We start from the raw sequence: 7358 nt of genomic DNA, 5'->3' as shown, positions 1-7358 counted from the left end.
GACCTGAGGATGAAGTCATCGAGGAGAAAGAGGATCAAGCTGAGCTGGAGTCGACTTGAGATTTGCTTGAGTCGACTTGAGCCCTATATAAAAGAATAGCTCAACCAAAGGTTCATAACAACACTTCTTATGACCTACACGAGCACTCTGTCGAGACGACGGCGATCTGAGCATCTTCGTGCAACCCTAAAGTCACCGCTACACTGAATTCGCAAGGAAACGACAATCAAGCAAGCTTCGGTGTATTTTGGTAACAAGTATTTATTTATTATAAAATCAATTTCTTGTTATCGGCTTTTGTAATCGATTGAGTGTGTTTGATAAGGAACAAGTCCTATTAGTGGATTGCCCATCGAAAACGGTCAACGATCGTGGGCCTTGGAGTAGCATCCTTGGGTTATGAACCAAGCAAACACCTGTGTCTGTGTACTTACTTTTACTTGCATTATTCTTTCTATACTTGTACTCGCTTCCACACTATCTCTTTCTCTTAAATCCAAAATTGGTTGAAAAGTGTAAATACGAGTATATTTAGATCAATAGAAGGATATGTTCATTACAATAATATATATATCTCTCTCTCTCCATCTCCATCCATTTATTATTTATTTAGATAGATATTTACGTCTTTACCTATATGCATTCATGTTACTATTTGCACACACACACACACACACACAAGCAAGCATATACGCATATGTTTCAGATATAATAAACATTATATTAAGTTCATAGCATAGAACAATCATTATATCATTGTCAGCACTTACATGTCCCTTTCTCATCCATCATGTGCCCTTGCCAGGTCATAACAAAATGTTCAATTGGGAAACAAACCACTAATCCATATCATGAAATTTAGGTCTACCAAGGTCAACCATCTTGTCCGCTTGACCCAATCACCCACTCCACCGTCTTCTCTCTCTCTCTCTCTCTCTCTCTCCTTTCTTCATTCCTCACACCCAAATCCAGCTTCGTTCAATTCACTCCCATGTCCGCATCCTCGGATCCTCACCAAGCGGCGGATCCAAACCCAAACCCAAGTTGTCATCCCAATCCAACTCAACACAACACCCCAAGTTTGTTCAATACCAAGGCAACTTCATCATTACAACCCATCATACCCAGATGCACCAACCAATTTCTTGTTCATTTCACCTCCACAATATAAATCCACTCACTTGACCGTCATCATGAGCATCCACTCCCTCCACCGACACAACTCCAAGTTGCTTTGAGCCACCGCCAAAGCAATCATATAGTCGGACGACATGTTCTCAATGCTACTCCATCACGGTCATGATCATCAATCAACGGAGAGCCACACCAAAGGACTATCATCAACTATCTCAAGGTTAGTTGGACAAGATACTAGACAAAAGTCTTGCTATATCGAGAACACCAGGCATGAAATCTAGACGGGTTAGTGGATCAAATGTCTAACATATCGATGGGAGGACTAGATGTCAAAAGGAAGCCCTGAGGGTTAAAGGATTGGATGTTGGGCATGAAGTCTAAACAGGTCTGGAGGACCGAATGTTTGACAAGTTGGGTAAACTCTCCTAAGAGGAGTGGGTAAGGTCGCATTCCCTTGAAGGGAACAATAAATTTTGGTCTAACCTAGGATTTCACTAAAAATTCAAAAGTCAAGATCAAACAGTTATAAGATTGTCACTATTTAGATTTATATATTATGCATGTTATGGGCGATGCAAAACACTTAAAATAAAAAGGTGGTTGGAACAGTACACTCCGGCAACTAGATAGGGTCCAAATGCCCAGATGGCGCGAACACAGGCCAGCGTACCAAATGAGGTGGTACACTCTATTGGTGTCTAGGTGTTTAAAGATGGATATGCCGCAACCGGATAACCCTGTTCTCGTTATGTTAGCAGTCTAGGCGCTCGAAGATGGATAAAGCGTGAAGGTGTCGAATCAGATCAGGTCGAGCTGGAGGTGTTCGAAAGGGCCCAGACGCCTAGAATAGTCTTTAAAAGAAGCCTCGACCAACAACTTCACATCATCTTTTACTACCGCCTCATACTGTCGTTCTACTCCAAACTCTAACACATTGTTGATGTGTTCCTCCAACAGTATGCTCATTCTTTTGAATCTTTATCGGTATTATTGGTTAAACATGGTCTTTTATACTCAGGTTTTAAAAAGGGTCAACAAACTTATTATTGGTCCTTATCTTTTGTAAAAGACAAACCTCATTCTCCTTTGAGAAGGAAGACATTAGTGGATTGTTTATCAAAAGCGATCAATGACCGCGAGCCTTGGAGTAGCAGTTGTTAGGCTATGAACTAAGTAAAGAAGAAAATGTGTTTCTGTGTTTGTTTCTGTTTCTTTGTTTCACTGCCATCTTTCAAAAGAGAAGAGTTCAAAAAAGTGGAAAAGTGGCGCGTGATAGAGCCCTAGATTTGCAATGTGTCACGAGTAGGGTTGCAAATTAGAATTTATAAATTTATTGAAAACTCATAATAAATTCAAATAAATGAAGTATAGGGGCCTCGAGTCGTATTTTTCCAAGGACTAGTAGACAATTGTTTAAATTGAGCTTGGGTGTGTCACTCTTTTTGGGTTTTCTATGAAAATGGGATTTTGGTATTTTGAAATGAAATGCAAATTAAAATTGACAAGTAATGAAAAATGCAATTCACTAATCTAAAAATGAAACTAAAATGCAAATCAGAATTAGGGCTGCAAATTAAGATGCACTTGATTAACTTGTAGATTAGCTGAAGCCTAAAATGCAATTAGAGAAACTAAGAAAAACTAAAACTAGGCTAAGTATCAAATTGGGGTTTAAAGAAATGAATCTAACTTGCTAACCAAATACGGAATGTACTATCCAATCTTGCTTAGCTAGCCTTAGACCAATGCTTAAACCTATCAAACTTCACAAGCTGATACCCGGAATGCAATTTGGCACGGAACAGTGCACTGAAGAATGGCACGGAACAGTTTAACAGCTTGAAACAACAAGGAATGCTAACAAGAATTCATGAACATTACAAAACAAACTAGGAAAATGAATTTAAACATCTTTAAACAAATCAATTAAGCAACGGAAGTTCAGAATAAAGGTGGACAGAACAGAACTAAAGCGAAAATCAGAAATAGCAAACTGTAATATGCAGAAACATAGAAATGCATCCATCCCTCTTCTTCTCCGTTGTATCTCTGTAGCTTGGTGTCAAACGAGCTATTGAATCTCTTGGAAGCTTGAAGATGGTCTCCAGAGGTGTTTTCTTGCAACCCGAATCATCCACAACCCGAAGAAACCCTCTCCGGCCGAGAACAGTAAGGTGCAGAAGCTATTTGAGCTGACAAAGACTGAATTCCGTGCTTCTTCTTGCTCCGATTGGCTTGCTGATGCTATAGGAGTGCTCCACGAACCTCAAAGAACCCCTCCAATGGCTTGCGGCTTCGAATTGCACAGTGGATGCCCGGAACACGACAAATAGGGGTGATGGCCGCCAGTGAAACCCTCGCCGTCGCGTCACCTCCAGCTGCCGGAATATACCCAATCGGCCAGCTTCGTACTCCTCGTGGATCAAGGATCACAATGGGAAAGGTTTGGGAGGACGGGACTTGCCGTGGACGTACGTCGCCGAGCAGAGGAAGCCGTTCGGGAGGATGAACAGTGGCGCAACCACTGTTCATCGGGTAAGGTTTTTGATTTTATACCGCTGATTAATCATTGAATCTGAGCCGTCCATTTTTGATCTGACGATGCAGGCTTGATCTAGGGCTTTAGGGTAGCATAGGGCTTGGAAAAATTTATGGATCTTGATCAGACCTGAGTTAGGTCATGTCCTCCATATGGGCTTGATCAATTTGGGCAAAATTGACTCGATTTGATCGCGATTGAGCTCGAGCTTAATCCGATTTGAACCCTAAAATCAATTAAAACCCAATTAATACCAAAATTGCTATTAAATCATGAAAATTATAATCAAGCTTCAGATTATGCAATATAGGACAATTAAGATCAAATCGATTCATTTTATAATTTATTTTCATATAAAAGCCCAAAATTGAATCAATTAAAATCATAAAAATCCTAAGTCATCAGCGTGCTATTTACCCTCTCTAGCGCTCTTCTTGATCCTACACAAGAGATATATATTTCTGGAGTCAAATGTCTCTCGAATAGTAAACGCAATCCTGGTCAACACTCTAATCAGACAACCATAACTTTGGCTCAGTGAAATTAGAAGATCAAAGGATGCATGCCTTTTAGATTGAGTACTTTTTGAGAACAATTGTAATTTTGATCATCATTTTGATTAAACAACAACAGTTTTGACTCGATGAAATTAGAGAATTAAGGGATACATGCTCTCTAGATCAAGTGATTCTCAAAAATAGATGCAACCTTGGTCAAATTTTGATTAGACAGTTGTAACTTTTGATTCAGCATGATCAAGAGGGCAAATCAGGATGTGTGTTTTTGAATGAGATTGTGGCCTTATGTTGTGTAAGGGGGACTTTACCAAAGGTTTTACAACCTTTGCCTTTCCTCACAAAGGATGCCCCTTCTTGATTATTGAAGGAGTTATGGAAACTTGCTTCTAAGCAAGATTAAGGCCTTTGAAGTATTTAAAAAATATTAAAAACGTAGTTGAAAAAATCAACTAAGCAAGATCATCTATGGTAATTAAGGGAGAGAATATAGGATATTATTTAAGGAATGTTTCTCGAGGAAGAACAACATTCATTAATCGACTATATCTTACTCACTTTAATCGAATGATGTTGTGAAACACAAGAACTTTACATTTTAAATAAAAAATCTCTATAAGTCATTGAAAGGCCACTAACCTTCCAATGGAGCTAATAAATATGGGGTGAACCAATAAATGTGTGAGTATTTGGGTAAGATATAAATATCCAAATTGGGGCCCAAAGAATTGATTGCATAAAATACATCAATATGTGCTAATAGATATGATACATTATGTTATCTAAGAAGTTATGAGAAGGGCATTGGTGTGAAATGGTAAGTTTTAAAATAATTATCAAAAACTTAACATCGTTAAAGTAGTAGATCTCTAGTAGTAAAATTTTAATTGAAAATAGAGAATTATATGGATTCGTTAGTTATAAAAGGTCTACTGAGAGATCAAATATATTGTATGTCTAGGGAATAGGTCTAAAACCTAACATTTAAATCAAGTAGTGGTAACCCAACCATGCTAACTAAATATCCCAAGATCATGGTTCAAAAGAGACCACTAAGTTATATGATTCGAGGCACCAAAGAGTCGAGCTATCAAACGGGCTAACCCATGGCAGGGCGGGCCAACCCATGGCAGGCTCATCATATGGCAGGGCAGGCCAATCCACCAACTTGGTGGATTGGAAAATGTTGGTGCAGTTTGCACTAACGGTCAAACTCAAGTTTTGATAAATGACAAATAAGTTAAAGTTAGGTTTGTTGTGGGTTTAACCTCTTTACTAAGTGTGCAGGGTCGAAAGACTTAGAACCAGACACCAGGCTGAAGTCCAGGGTGGTTGAGCCCTGGCAGGAAGTCCAGTTGGGTCTGCGGAGCCTGATAACTGGTCGAAGACCAAGTTGGTTGAGACTTGGCAGAAAGACCAGGGTGGTTGAGCCTTGGCAGGAAGTCCTGGTGGGTTAAGAAGTCAAGTAGAGTTGCACGAGGTAAGTGAGGTAAGTCACTGGAGGAGCGAACCAGTGAGGACGAGTCCAATTTTGGACTTTAGGCGCGGTCCAACTTATATCCACTTGGGTGATTTAAGTTGAGTCCTGGTTAGATCCTGGTCTGGAGTGACAGGATCTAATTAATTTTAAATATTCTATATTTTAATATATTTTATCATATTACTAACTCTATTTTATATGATTTATTTGGTATATGGATAAAATTAATTTTGCATGTGAAACAAAATTAATCTTCATTATTATTTATTTTGTTAATATGAAATTTTATTAAATGATTTCTATCTATAATAAATATTTAAAGAGAATAAAATAAATATTATTTAAATTATCTTTTAATCCTGGATAAGATAAACTGCAATGCGTGGATCAAGTTTTGCGTTTTTTTAAATATTTACAGATCTGGATAAACTCAATAGTTTCTATATAAAGCCTTGATCAGTGCATGAATGACACAACTTTGATCAACGTCATTCTTCTGCAGCAGCCCGAGCTTTGACACGACTACGTCGAACTTCTGTCGGAAGATCACCCCCAACATCCAAGCTCATCGAGAATCTTCTATTGTTGGGTAACGAAAAAGTTGTTTTTAATAGTTATTGTTTTCACTCATTTAAAAGTTAAAAGTGTGGGGTTGTCACACTTTTTCTTATTGTATTCGCCTACTCTACTAGAGTTTTTTTCTGGTAGAGAGATTTAGTGGATTGCCCACAGGAAAGGTCCAAGGGACCTAGGCCTTCGAGTAGGAGTCATCGACGGCTCCGAACGAAGTAAAAAAATTACTTGTGTCTTTCTTATTTATTTTCTCTTATCGCTTCGTTTTCTCTTTCCGCTATGCACGCTTTTTCTAACTCTGGTTTTAAACGAACGAATTTTTAAAAAGCACGTGATTCACCCCCCCCCCCCCCCTCACGTGCACTCGATCCTACAGAAAATCTCCAACCCAATCCAACTCAAGGCGGGCCGCAGGTTAGGCGAGTCAACCCATGGGCCTTTAAAAAATAAAAAAAAAATTAAAAATATTAAAAATATTAAGTTTAAATTATAATTTAAATTGATTAAATTAAAATTTTTAAGTTTGAATTGTAATTTAAATGGATCAAACTCACTAATTCATTAAATTTTCTACTTTAATTTTAAAATTTAAAATAAATAAATAAACTTTCTCAACCCGCGGGCCAACCCAAGCTCGCCGCAAGCCAACCCAAGCCCACCGCAGGCCAACCCATGCGGATCGCGGGCCTAAGCGGGTCAATCCATCTGAACCCATTTTAAAATGAATTAATAAAATTTCAATCCAACCCGTCTAAATTATTTGATGGGGCGGACCAACCTGGGGGGCCTAACTCAACTTGACGGCTATACCAAAGAGTAGTTACTCTAATTCATTCCTAGGGACAAAAGGGTGTGATCTATAAAATAGGTAGAGGGTGAGCAAAAGCTCTAAGTATTGTAGGATACTTTTAATAGGAGATCACCTATATAAGTGTAAAGACATTACTTCAATGAAATACTTATGAAACCCAAGCATTATTCAGAGTCAAAACGGATACGATAGAGAATTGGAAGAAGCTTAGAGTGGTTATTGTGTGGGTATGATTGTCTTGGCTTACACCAATGAATTCATGACATAGTTCATTAGTCAGCTAGGTAAATCTGATCGTATTTC

This window comes from Curcuma longa, chromosome 5 (assembly GCF_044706935.1).
Source record: "Curcuma longa cultivar G26 ecotype Majalengka, Jawa Barat chromosome 5, ITB_CL_G26_1.1, whole genome shotgun sequence".
In the NCBI taxonomy this organism is placed as follows: Eukaryota; Viridiplantae; Streptophyta; class Magnoliopsida; order Zingiberales; family Zingiberaceae; genus Curcuma; species Curcuma longa.
Note: the sequence above shows the minus strand (reverse complement) of the source record.